Genomic DNA, 14,728 nt, shown 5'->3' with positions numbered 1-14,728 from the left:
TATACTGAAATGGAATTGGAAGTAGATGGAAACAAAGCATGATTTAAAGAAAAAAAAAATCTGAAGGAGCATTGAAATTAAGAATCTAATTGAATTACCTTGCTGTACAAGTGTTGAAAACTGTATTAATTATTCAACACTTGAGGGCCTGCCACCTCTTTGTTAACCAATGTCCATGTCCCTCCTCTTATTTGACAAGAGATAGGTCATCCATAACAAAGTGTATATCTGTACCTTTTCAGGAAGGGCCCATCAATGATTTGGTAAAAGATGTGGACTAGTGATCATAGAAAATGTTTCTTAATACCTATTGACTTAGAAAACTCAATCAATGACTATTTGGGGCAGAAGCTGAAGTGTCCAAACCCAGTAAAAGAATACATAGAACGTTAAGGACAATAAATTATGAGCAAAACTCCCCCGCAAGAACATAATCCAACCCTGAAACAGTAAAACCAATTGGCATCCTTCAACCCTCGTTGTGATCCTTTATGCACGCCTTGATAAAGAGTAAGAACCCCTCCAGATCCAAAGGTTATTCTTGATCCAGAGATTTGCCAAGTGGTGAGCTTATAAACCCGGAAGTAAGAGCCAGTTTTTCTATATTCAATCTCAACGTTGTAATCCAGCTTCTCATAGTCACCTCAAAATCATCCAATTTTGTGCAAATTTTAGCAATTCTAGGGCGGTTTCCCTCTCCAACAACAAATGTGCACACCTTGCCCCCAACTCTTCTCCATCTTCACCCCACTGTCCTTGATATGCTTTCTTGCCTGCAAAGCATGATTTCTAGCATTATCTCAAACATGTATTTTACTGAAATCTCAGCCAATTCAAAATTCCCATGGTTCCAGAAAGACGCCAACAGCGACTCCCACATGGAAATGGTACCCTTGATTACTTCCCAGGATTGATCATTAATCCCAGCCCTGCCAAGAAGGTTAACCATGTAAGAATAGTGGACATTGGGCTCCACATATCGATATTTCATCATCAGTCTAAATATCTTTGTCCTTTTCAATCAACCCATATGACTACAGGCAAATAAAACTGAGAAACAAGCAAATTCGTTTGGATATGTGCCCATTTTGCATTTCAATGGTCATTATCCAATGTTGGCCCTGGCTATCCGGGATCTTGGAGGGATGGACCGGATACAGACCTAACCTTCAGCATTTTCTTTTGGAGTGTAGTGTCTCAAATTCAAAGCTACCCATGACTGATAAACATCTCAAGTAGAAATGAAACAAAACAACTGCCAAATTCCCAAATTTTTCACTGGAGTCCACATACTGCAGTTTAAACCTCAAAATTGGAAACATAATGAAAGTAAATTTTGTTAAAAAGCTGCTCATAGAATATCAAAAAGCTACATATTGATTTTACAGTAGATGCATTTATGTATCATTTTTTTCTTGAAAATAATTTTCATTCACTTCGTGGTTAGACAATCAACTCGATCCTTTTAGTCTATCTCCATGCTCTTCCTTCTCCACCATGATTTTCTGGACACTTTCTTAATACTCATGTATGAAGTTCATGAGAGCATCTCTGTAAGCAGATGCTTTTGTCATGTAAACATGGTGCAAAGCAGGCCTTAGAGTCTTCATTCCACCTCTAGCAGCAGCGCTGTTTCCAATTCATCAAATACACTGAACCAAGGTAAGATGACCAAATCATCATGATCATCTAAGCCTTGTCCCAACTATATGGGGTAGGCTACATGAATCCAGAATTCTCTTTCGCCATTCCATTCTGTTCAGTTTCAAGGTAAGATGACATAATAAGTTTAGAAAATTGAACAAATATGCATGATAAATTGGAAAGATATCTTAATTCCTAGAAAGCTTATGAAATTGAAGAAAAAAGTAAGACAAAATAGAAATATATCTTACTTTACTTGGTTATTCCCTAACAAAGCATTGGGCATTAGAAATACAAGTTCCGACTAAGGTTGAAAGGTAACAAGTCATAAAAACATCAAATGCTGTATTTACAAAACAAGGTCCAAAATATCAAAAACAGTGACTGAATGATGCTACTGCTGCTCAACCATTGAAGGGCCATGGAAATAATATTGCTTAATGTTGTTCATTCACTTATCCTAATAAAGTATCAAAGGCAATTAAAGTTATAAAATCATTATTTTTAATGTGAAAATTAAGAATTTAAGACCCTAACATGGTCTTGTTTGGGCTTGCCTCGAGGGGTGTGGCACAAAGGTGGCTTGTAGAACCAGGAATGTAATATGTTTTACATCACATTAGCTACTTGAAGTAATGCAATTGAGGAAAAAAAGAGATTGTGGGTTTTACATTCTTGAAAATGTTTTATACGTTTGATTTTATTTTTAAATTTTCATTTGAATACGTTTTACATGTTATGTTTATGTATTTTAATTTTTGATAATAGGTTTTTTGAAACATTTATTTTAAAATTTAAGTTTATATATTTTTATTTATATTATGTTTAATATTTTTTGCATCTTTTGAATTTTTTGGCATTTTTTGAATTTTCTGACATTTTTTTTTTATTTTTTAGCTTTTTTTTTTGTATTTTTGCTCCTTGCTTCAAGAATTAAGCTTACAGTTTGCGCCTTGCGCTTGCGCTTTTAAAACACTGTTTCCAAGGAATATGTGAATGCCTATCTTTATAACCATGGAGAAAAAATTGTTAGTTAAAGAGAAAAAGTCTACCTTGAATTTTCATCTATAAAGAGAAATTATTAAATGTGTATACATACATAAAAATGCACAGCTGTAAGCATGTTAAAAATATACTCAACATAGGACATAAGAGAGGAGAAACCCAAGTAGTCCATGACTCTACTTGAGAATTCATTTGATAGAATCAAATAAACCACATTTAAGTATGTGACAAAACATTAAATCCACATACTAAACTAGTGAATGACCATGTTCTCAGCATGAAAACTTATACATACATTGTTTGAGACCCATTATCCAAGTGGTAAATCCTGAAGCATTTAGGCATTTATTTGAGTTAGGACACTAAATTAGGCTTGATTTGTAATTAAAAAAACCCTTTTTAGAATATTGGGAACTATGAGAAGTTATCTTGTCTGAGGGTTTTGCTTTAATAAATACATAAATAAGTAGAGGTATTTTTGTGATTCCCAAATAATCCACAAGCAATAACAACCAGATTGGTAAGTGTTTAAATTAATAAAAAATGTTGTAACGGATGGCTTACTAGAAAGTCTACTATAGATGGTAAATTTAATAGCCATAAAAATGAATGGAAAGAGGTAGCAATCACCCACCAAGGTCTTCCAATATAGAGGGTTCTTTTTCCTTTGTTGGCATAGTTTCTCCATGAGTTTTTACTTGACTCTCTTCATCCTTTCTGTAATCATTAGGCCAAAGAGGACCAATATCATGTACCCAGCTTGCTGCATGAAGCTTAAATGCCTCCTTTAACACCTGAAGATAAAAAAGGCACAATCATCAAATGGATGCAAAAACTTCTCCAAAGATATTCACATGTCCTTTTCTTTTTTTTTATATATCAGTTTCACTTGGCCATTTTTCAAAACAAAGATTTACACTTTTATAGATTGTTACACTTTCACCCCCAAAGTTTGAGAAACAGTAACAAAGCAAGCTATAACAGACTAAGAAGAAAAGAGGAAGAGTGATGTGAGCATCTAAAACTTCTAAGCAAATGGCATGGCTTGCAATATGTATATGTGACTCAATCAGGTCCATCCAATTGATGGGTTACCTATTGAATTCCTAAAATCAAACTAATTGAATGAACCTCATTATCCAAATGGTTAATTATTTCTTTATCTTTATGTTAGTATTGGTTTCAACTTTGCATTTGAGTCCAATGCCAAGCTGCAAAACTATCACGATCATTTGAATTTAGGCACATTCAATAAGTCGATACGTGGTCAATTAAACAGTCCAGGTAAGTAACACATGAAGTTAAACCATCTACTTATAGATCAAAACTCTAAAATGGGACTTTGTCCATCAAGGGAGATGGATAACTTAAAAGAAATCGTTCATTCCAAGTCAGTTTTCTCTGTTTTATTAGGGGGATCAGGCAAAGATGAGGGAAAATCAATTTCCTTCCAATCATAGCAGATATAATCATGCACTTTCCTCAAGACTACCTTCAATTTCATTGCTTCACCAGTCCTCCACTGAAAGCCTATAAAAAAAGAGCTTGTAAAGCAAACCTTTCAAAGAATATCAAGAATTTAGCTTACAGTTTTTAGGCCCCAGTGCATTGCATTATCCATCAAAAGAAATGCACATCCATTTCAACAAGAGAAGTGAGTACGTCGAAGTAATACAGTTAAATAACACTGGTGCAAGGTAGGAGTTATATTTCAGCAAATCAATCAAAAGAAAGCCCATCAAAACCAATGCAAGTTAATCAACAAGTCTAAAAAATGGGGGATCAAGTTGGCTTAAACATCAAAAGAAAGGTCATTAATCTACTAATAATTGAAAAAAGCAAGCCCATCTTTTTTTTCATCTTGTCTGGATCTCAGTTATCTTGATATAGTTTTATCTCCTCTTCAGGTAACCCAGTCACTCCTTTCATTTTATTTTTTGCTGGTAATTGTGGTGTTGAAGTTTGTGCAGATCGTCCAGCATCCAACTAAGACCTAACCAAGCCCAACCAAAACCGAAGTTCAAATGAAGAGAATTGGGAGGATAGATTAAAAGGATCTTATAATGATAAAAGGGAAGCCACAGAAGAAAGATTTAAGGAAGTAAGAAAAAAGTTGGAAGTGAATAGGGAGGAACCAACCTATTGTAAAGGAAAAGCAAAACAGAAAGGAGTTGGAGGGTGAAAAGATTGGGGAGGTTGCAGAAAGTAGAGAAAAGGAAGTAAGGGAAGAATAGAGGTAGGAAAAGAACCAGTGAGGTTTTAGAGAAGGGGAGAGAGGATAAAGCAAGTAATGTGGAGAACTTTGGAAAGGATAGCCACTAAACTGGTTTTAGAAGTCAAAACACCCAAGGAAACACAGCATTGTGCAAGGATATGGAAGGGTAAAGGGGGGAAAAGAAAGAAAAAGATGAATGAAGTGGAGAGGTTAATTCATGATGTGGAAGGGGATAAGGAATTCAGTGCAAGGGGAGGTAGAAGGAAAGAGGGCTTGTAGAAAGAAAGGAGGCTAAGGTATCTTTTTCAAGTGCTGAAATGAAAATGATCAGTTTGAATGTAAGGGGGTTAGAGAGTGCCACAAAGGGGAGAACAATTAAGGAACTTCTAAGAAAGGAAAAGCCAGATATTTTTCTAATCCAAGAGTCTAAAATTCATGAGCTGGATAGGAGATGGGTTAGAAGCTTTTGGGGTGAAAGAGAATCAAGTTGGAGTTTCCTTCCTTCTTGGGGTGCCTCCGGGGGTATAATAACTGTTTGGAAGGAGGAGTTAGTTCAGTGCTCTGAGAAACTAATAAGGAACTTCACTGTGTCGGTTAAACTGAAAAATGTCCATGATGGGTTTGAATGGGTGTTATTAAATGTTTATGGTCCCAATTCGTATAGAGAAAGAAGCCTAATGTGGGAAGAGTTGGATAATATCAAAGGTTTATGGGAAGGGCCTTGGTTTATTGGCAGAGACTTTAATGTGGTAAGATTTGCAGAAAAAATTAGCAATACTAGGCAGAGAGTAACAACCAGCATGAGGAATTTCAATGCTTTTATTGATACCTTTTACTTGAGAGACATACCTCTAGGACAATTTAGATTTACTTGGTTCAACCTTCAAGCTAATCCGATCTACTCTAAATTGGACAGATTCTTGGTCTCAGCTGATTGGGAAGAGCACTGGAGTGGTTTATTAGGGAGGAATCTGACAAGACTTACCTCTGACCATTGGTTGATCTGTGCTTTCCAACAAGGAGTGGTTGGTGGCCCTACCCCTTTTAGGTTTGAGAACATGTAGCTAACACTTCTTGTATTCAAACAAAGAGTGAATGAATGGTGGAGTAAACAGCAACCGGGGATGCAATGGGAGGGGCAGAAATTTTTGAAGAAGTTACAGAGGTTGAAGGCAAAAATAAAAGATTGGAATAAGCTGATTTTTGGTAGACTGGAAGAGAAGAAGACCAATCTAATTCTGCAAATAGAGGACATGGATAGAAGCGAATCAGAAAGGCTTTTGAGAGAGGAAGACAGAAGGTTAAGGCTTTAGTTGAAGAAGGAAATCCAATAAACTCTTAAGGGAGGAAATAAGTAGGAAACAAAATTCGAGGGAAAAAGGATCAAGGAGGGAGATGGTAATACCAAGTATTTTCATGCAATTGCAAATGGTAGAAGAAGGAAAAATCTTATCTCTCGTTTAGAAATTGAGGGCAAAGAAGTTACAGATCAAGCAGAGATAGCTAAGGCCTTTGTGGATCACTTTAAATTAATTTATTTGAGGCCTCTAAGAGAAAGATGGACAGTTGAAGGGTTGAATTGAGAAACTATTTTTGTTTCACAGAACCAACTTTTGGAAAAGATGTTTGAGGAAGATGAGATCAAGGAAGCAATATTTTCCATGGATAGAGCCAAGGCTCTAGGCCCGAATAGTTTCACAGTGGCCTTTTATCAAGATTGTTGGGAGATTATTAAGTCTGAAGGAAAGGGAGATCTATCATATGGATGGGCGAACCATGCAGGGTGGCTGGGCGAAATTTCAAAATTTTCTTTCTCCCTTCTAGGAATCCTATTCCCTAATTTAGAAAAACTGCATTTTTCAAGGTTCGTTCTTGAAACAAACTAGACCAAATCTGAAACCAAGATTAGAGAGAGGAATACCTGATACGGAATCCACGCAAGAAGTTCCTCCCAATGTAGGTGTTCATGCCCAAAGAGGTTACCAAATCCTTCCTCCACTGAAGATGACACAGCTTAGGGTGAGGCATGATCAACAAAGAGATTCTTCAACAAGAACCCCAATTCTTCAGCAAGAATCAAACAGGGATGTGAGCACAGCTTCAAGATTGATTCTTCCAGCAATAATCAATATCAAGATCCAATCTTGATCACTCCAAGAACTGGAAATCGAACAGGGTAGGGCGGCAAGAGCAGAGGGAGAGAGAACTGAATGCAGAAAACTGTGAAACTGTGTAACCTTTTCTAGTTCGCCCTCCTCCTTTTATATAATCCTTAAAGAGTTAACCTCCTAATCTGATTAGGAGTTTCTTGATCCAAATCTTTATTTGGATCTGGACTCTTTAAGTGATAAGGCTTATCCCTTATCTTATCTGCAGATCAGGATCAACTTCTCCTAATCCAATTAGAAGTTTCCTAATCCAAATCTTTATTTGGATCTGGACTCTTTAAGTGGATAAGAGTTATCCTCTTATCCTTATCTGTTGATCCATACCCAGATTCGCCCCCTATTTAATTAATCAAATTAAACCCAGTTCAAATTGGGTTTTAGGCCCATTAAGCTTTCAGGCTCATTTTCCTTTAAGTACTGGCTAGCTTGGTTCTCTTTGTATGGCGTGGGACCCTATCATTGATCTCCACATAAGCCACATCGGTTCGGCCTAGCATCTGTTACAAGGCATGGCCGAATTCACTGCTGAATACAGTGAACCCCTGAGTCCATCAGTATGGGCTCTTAATGGGCCCAATATTTACACCAAATGGTCCTTGGGTCCAGCCATCTTATGAAGGCTCAAGGACTGTGGGCAGATGTGAGATTATCCCATCAGATAAAAGCCCTAAATGGTTTTACACTTAACCTCTCGGCCCATAATGATCAAACACTACCTGACAAGAGAGGACCTCTCCCTCGGCTGCAAGGTACAGTGTTGCATTCTACTCACATGGATCCCGGAAATTAAAACCTTTTGCAAATATTTTGTAAAACCATAATATATATGTATATCTCTATATAAATATATTTTGCAAAAAAAAAACCCAACATGTTTGAAATCAACTACTAGCAGTTTAGGTTCCAATCAGAGTGAGTGCATTCCCCGATCATTCACTTTGCCCGACAAAGGGGATGATTCTGTCACTATAATCACCCACTCAGGTGAATTCTCAGACTGCCCCAACATACCCAGGTTTTGACCCCCTCTAAGGATCTCACTGATTGGCATATCAAAGACAGCCCAATCCTACACCTAGTGCAGTACCATAATCGAGTCTAGGGGTTAGGTGTAACTTTTCAATTTTGCCCATCTATCTCCAAGGTCCAGGGCATAACTGGAAAATGATTTGGTTCAGAGTTTCAGTTAAACCCACACTACATGTGCTTTAGGTCTTACCTTGGCACATTAGTGTCAACCTTTGCAGGATAAACCTCCCTAGGTCTATCCAACAGCTGCCAAGATTCTAAACTAGCACGAGTCTCATAAGTGTCCAGTTTAAGGGTATTACACAGAAACACACCATAATAACACGAATCAATTATGTACTTTATTCATTTACAATAAATGTCAATAAGTACATCAATCTAATTGGAGCTAAGGGCATACACTATCTAACAAAGTCAGATATTCTTAAAGTGTTCAAAGAGCTCCATAGGAGGGGTAGAATTAGCCTAGGTATGAATTCAACCTTTATTACCTTGGTGCCAAAAAGGCCAATGTGAATGATCTTAAGGATTTCAGGCCAATCAGCTTGGTTACTACCATTTATAAAATAATTGCCAAGGTGTTATCTCTAAGGATCAAGTAAGTTCTTCCCTCTATCATCTCTCACTACCAAGGGGCTTTAATTTAGGATAGACAAATTATGGACTAATTTCTTATAATGTGTGGAGGCCCAGAGAAAAGCTAAGAAAAAGGGGGTGGCAATTAAGTTGGATCTAGAGAAATCTTATTATTTGGTGGATTGGGAGTTCCTAATTAGTATTATGAGGATTTGTGGGTTTGGAGATTTGTGGTGTAAATGGATTAAAGGATGCCTACAAACTAGTCATTTTTCAGTGATTGTGAATGGATCAATGGAGGACTTTTTTGAATCCATTAGAGGGCTTTAATAGGGAGACCCCCTCTCCCCCCTTTCTTTTCCTTTTGGTGGTAGAGGTTTTGAGTAGATTGATTTCTAAGGCTAGCCAATTGTATCTCTTTAAAGGATAGGAGGTGGGAAGGAATAGTGTGGTGGTATCCCATCTCTAGTTTGCATATGACATTTTGATCTTTTGTGAGGGGGAAAATACAAATGGGATAAGTCTTGAAGCTAGTGATTAGCCTCTTTGAAAGAATGTCTAACTTAAGAATCAATTGGAATAAGAGCACGATGGTGGGTATAAATGTTATCGAAGAGAAGTTCGGTTCATTTGTGGAGATCTAGGGGTGTGAGAGAGGTGTGTGGCCTTTAAAATATTTAGGCTTACCTCTTGGTGGCAATCCGAGGTCTATCATCTTTTTGGAACCTTGTGGTGGAGAGAATTTTGAAAAGGTTTGCTAGTTTAAAAAGGAATTACATCTCTTTATGTTTGTCTTTAGGATGTCTCAAGCAATTGTAAAGAGAATAGAAAAATTGATGAGAGACTTCTTGTGGGAGCCTGTAGATATTAAAAAAAAAAAGATCATTTGGTTAGGTAGGAGAAGGTGGTCAAAAGGAAGGAAGAGGGTAGATTGGGTATGGGAAACATTAGGAAGAAAAACAGAGCACTTTTAAGCAAGTGGTTATGGCACTTCCCCTAGAGAATGATAGATTGTGACATAAAGTGGTGTCAAGTATTCAATGGCTTTCTAGGAACGGTTGGGATGTTGGTATTCTACAAAGAGCTAACAATGCTACTCCTTGGAAAGTAGTGCATGGCATTCTTCCTCAATTCCTTGAGCACATCAGGTATGACTTGGACTCTGGTATTAGGGTCAGATTTTGGGAAAATGGGTGGGTTGGGGATGATCCCTTGAAAGTGGTGTTCCCTTCATTGTTTGCTCTTTTAAGCCTTAAAGATAATCCTATTTCTAATTTCTTTCAGTCTTCTACTTCCCCTAGGGAGGATTGGAACTTGGGGTTTGTGAGAAACCTGAGAGAATCTAAAATTCCTTCTATGACTAACCTTCTGAATATCTTGGACAACTTGGTTTTTGATGAGTCTGGGGAAGATAGATATGTGTGGAATCTCAGTCCCTCTGGGTCTTTCACTTGTAAATCCTTTCCCAATTAAAGAAGTTAGGTGTGCCCCTGTCCCCCAAAAAGTCAATGCCTTCTGTTGGGAAGCTTATCATGAGAGCATCAACACGGGTGACCTGTTGCAAAAGAAAAGACCAAATTAGTGTTTGTCTCCCAATTGGTGCATTTTGTGTAAGTTGAATGGTGAGAGTGTTTTCCATCTCTTTATTTCCTGCCCTTTTGCTTGTATTTGGGAATGGTTCTGCTCTCTCTTTGGTTGCAAATGGAGCCCTCCTGTAAGTTTGGAAAGTCTCTTTAGCCCATCCTTCTTGAGATGCACAAAAAGAAGAGGCATAATTTTGTGGAAGTGTGCAAGAACAGTGATCGTGTGGACTGTGTGGGAAGAAAGGAACTTAAGAATTTTTTAGGACAAAGAAAAGAAACAAGGGAGTAATCTTGGAGAGTATTACTGTTAGAGTTGCCCATTGGGTGAGGACTTTGAAGCTGTTCTCTGATTTTTCATGGAGGAATTTTTCCGAAACTGAAGGTCGATTGCTTTTTCTTCTTCTATGAATCAAAAGGTCTTGGAGGTTTGGTCTCCCCCAAGTGAAAGCTGGATGAAACTTAACTTCGGTGGATGTAGCTTTGGTAATCCGGGTCCTTCCAGAATTGGAGGAGTAATTAGGGATGGGAGTGGTATCATTTGTGGCTTGTTTTCAGGGCCTATTGGGCAAGGTGATTCAGTGAGAGCTGAGCTCTTGGCAGCTATTGTTGGGGTGAAAAAAGCCAAGGAAATGAGGATTACAAGATTAATAGTAGAAGGAGATTCTAAAATAGTCATTGGCTGGCTGAAAAAAAAAGAAAAGGGGTATTATGGCAATTGAGAAATGATCTCAGGCGGTTCAAAATGCTGTCAAGACTCAAGACATATGCAAATCCAGTCAAGATGGGTTAGGAGGTCTGCTAATGGTTTGGCGGATGGCTTAGCTAAACAAGGAGTGAATAGACATCATTTGTTTTGGGCTCAATGTTATTTGGGTAGTGGGGCTCTCTGCTGTATTGAGTATTATCTCTAACAACTTCTTGTTGTACTATTCTCTTTTTAAGTTCTAAAAAATCTCTTTAAGTTGCTGATCAATATATATATATATATATATATATTTACACACATTTATCTCCTCAAAAGCTTTGGTGTACCAGGCAATCAACCTTAGGGTAGTTATTAACAACTTAAAGGATTGCCCAGTCTGAAAGCTAACCCCCATAAGAGTGTAATGATTGGTTTTGGGTACTTGGATGGTGGATTACTACAGGAGTGTGCTATGACAATGGGGTGTAGGGAAACTTTCCTTCTTCTTATTTGGGTATACCAATTAGAATAAAGAATAAGCTCTCTCAAATTGGAAAGCTGTAACTGAGAGTGTGGAAAAAAGTCTAGCAACATGGAAATGCAGATATACCATTCTTTGGGCAGCAGAATTACTTTTAATAAGAATGCTCTTGCTAGTTTACCTATTTGCTGTCTTTCTACTCTAAAGACATTGGCAAAGATAGCTAAGCAACTTGAGAGGTTATAAAAAGAGATCATTTGGAAAGGAGGGGATAAAGGGAAGAAGTTTCACTTGGTAAAATGTGAGAAAGTTTGTGTCTTGAATAATGCCTTACTAAGAAAGACTTTGGAGGTTTGAGATTGAGATAGATGACTTGTGGAAAAAGGTAGTGGTGTATAAATATGGGGTGGCTAGAATTGAGTAGGATTCTAGGGCTGTTTCAACTTCTCATAGGGTTAGTGTTTGAAAAGGGATGTTCTAGATAACATTTTCAAGAAACCAAATTTTTATCTAGGGTAGGGAGAAATTTTCGAAAGACAAAAAGTGTAGGGGAACAAAACTTTGTGACCTGTATCTGAGACTTAACAGGTTAAAGCACTAAAGGCATCACATGAATAGATGTTTTGAAAATCAAGAAAATCAGATTGTTTGGTGTCTAACTTTTAGGAGGCCATTGCTGTACAGAGAATGTGAAGAATACATTATGCTGTTAGTTAGGTTGGAACATTCACATGGATCTGAAATCTCAATGAAGCAGACATTTTGTGTTGGAAGTGTGTGGATGGAAAGTTTATGGTGAAGTCCTCCTATGAAGCCAATCAGCCATCATGAGGAATCAAGATCTAGAATCAGATCAGTTGGGAATTTGAGGTAACCTCATTCCACCAAGAGTGGAGGCATTTGCATGCACACTTCACAGTATTCTGAACTTGGACCCTTTGAAGGCTAGAGCCTAGAGGATTTCAACTTTCAAGTATATGTGTAATGTGTTAAAATGCGGATGAGAATGTCAAGCATTGAATCGTTCAATGTAAATCGTAGGCTTCATTTGGGACTTCTTTAACATCTTCAATGTGCAGTTCCCAGATCACCCAAAGAAACCTTCCTATCTTGGCTAAGGATAGCAGGTAGGCGGTAGCAAGAAAGCAAAGATAATGGAATGTAATACCTTTTGCAGTTTGATGATCTGTTTGCAAGGAAAGAAATAGATGTATTTTTGAAGATAAATGCAGATCTAGAAGGAAGCTGGTGGCTGATGTTTCAGACTTGGTCACTGATTGGATTCTTTTTGCATTGAGTTCAAAGATATGGGAAAGGAATATCTTGAGTGGAATCTTTTGTTGTATGTTGGGTTTAGATGCTGTACTGGTTTAAATTTTCAAAGATTTTTCTGTTTTCTGTTACACGTTCCTTATTTCTAGTGAGATCTCTTCACCTATCTGGATGTAGGCAAGATTTTATTGAAACAGCAACACCTATCTGGATATAACCCTTTTATTTTTAATATAATTCTCTTTTTATAATCTTCCAAGATCAATAAATTGAATGATAAAAAAGTTAACCATTTTATATAAGTTATTCAAAGAAGACATATATAGTGGCCGAAGACTGAAGAAGAGGTAATTTGTTGAAGTTCAAAGGTCTCTCTGAAGACATTGCAACTAGGATGAAAATAAAATTATCTCCCCGTCCCCCAATTAAATTTGTAAAACAGAGAATTGTAACAACAGCAGGTAGAAATTTAGCAATTTGTTTTATCCCTGTGTGGAAGCTCTACCACTATAAGGAATATTGCAAGGTTTTATATTTAATAATTTAAATTAATAAAAAATAAAAAAAAATGTAAAGATTCATACTTGTAGGGCTTCTGTCTGACACTTGGTTGTGCAACAACAATTGCAGACTATGATCCCAAAAGTCTGCTCTTCTTATTACAGTCAGAATGATATAGTAGAATTACAATGTTATAACAGGGCTTTTACTGTATGGACCATACAATCTTTCTTTTTTCTCTTTTTTTTTCTTTTTTTTTTCTTTTTGTTTTTTTTTTTTATCAGCAACACGTATGAACCATACTATCTTTGTTAGACTATTACAACAAAAATTTACATATGATTTAAGATCGACGTAATTGATTTCAAAACACATTGTACAGAAGGGCCTTAATTAAATCCAAAACAAATATTGTTGCGGAAAACAAAACAAAATATGAAACAGAGGACAAGTCTTACCTTGAGAGCTTGGCTTTCACTGGTTTCGGAAAATAGTGGAGCTCTGGAGGTCCCTGCTCTGCCACACGACTGTTCTCATCTATCCTTTCGATCCACAAGAAAAACTCCAATTTTAATAAACAGAAACCGCTACAAAGAAGAAGAGGAGGTAACTAATCTCTGTTGAAAACCCTCTCTCATTGAAATCCTTGTTCGATTTGGGTTGAACCATTTTTACCCAGAAATACCGCGGACATCTTTGAACCAGAAAGGTTGTCCATGCTCAAGAAGGATGCCATGCTTATTGCTTGTAGCGTTGTAGGGTGTGCAGAGTTTCTTGTTGCAGGAAATTCCGTCGCTAAAAAAATAAAAAAAAAAAAAACCGAAAAAACGAAAAACCGAACCGAACCGAAAATTTCGGTTAATCAATCGATTGGTTCAGTTTTGGTTTGATATTTGAAAAAAATTGGACATATCGGTTAACCAAACCGACTGTATGTTTATGTATAGATTATACATATATTTATGTATAGATTATCGGTTAACTAGAAAGAAAGGACATTCGCAGATAGTATAGATTATACATATATTTATGTATATTATATATTTTATATTATCTATATCTATATATTATAAATAAATACATATGTACTATATACCATAATATATTATTTTATATGTATTTCTAGTCTTTTTATAATGTAATATAATATTTAATATTTATTATATATAATATATAATATTATAAAAATAGAAAATTGAAAAGTCGATGAACTGAACCGATCAGTTTTGGTTGCTAGATTTTAAAAAACTGATATCATTAGTTTGGTTTAAAAAACTGATATCGTGAGCACCCCTAGTCGCTACTAATTTGGTTTTGAGTTAGGGGTGATCATGGCCCAGGCCCGACCCCGCCCATGATTCAGGCCTGGCCCTATATGGGTCCAGGCCAAGCCGGGCTGCGGTTTCAGGCCTCACAAAATTAAATGGTTGTACATTGTAACCATTAATAAACGTGTAACCTTAATATGAAGAAAAAAACGTGTAACCTATAAGAAATTAAATCTTTGTAACTTATAATATGTTATAATTGGTCACTAGTATTCTAAAAATAATAGTTGTAATAAGTTGA

General features: G+C 36.7%; 1 long non-coding RNA gene across 1 annotated transcript; it reads right to left on the bottom strand.

Annotated features, from left to right (window-relative positions):
• Positions 1-347: 347 nt before the first annotated feature.
• Positions 348-13,943, bottom strand: LOC104601491 (uncharacterized). The gene is made up of 3 exons (XR_016081915.1): positions 13,618-13,943; positions 3,284-3,443; positions 348-1,755 (listed from the first exon to the last, which is right to left on the bottom strand). It is a non-coding gene; the product is annotated as an uncharacterized LOC104601491 (long non-coding RNA).
• Between the last annotated feature and the right edge of the window lie 785 nt (positions 13,944-14,728).

This window comes from Nelumbo nucifera, chromosome 2 (genome assembly GCF_055504915.1).
Source record: "Nelumbo nucifera cultivar China Antique chromosome 2, China Antique-T2T, whole genome shotgun sequence".
In the NCBI taxonomy this organism is placed as follows: domain Eukaryota; kingdom Viridiplantae; phylum Streptophyta; class Magnoliopsida; order Proteales; family Nelumbonaceae; genus Nelumbo; species Nelumbo nucifera.
This window is presented reverse-complemented; position numbering and strand designations above follow the sequence as displayed.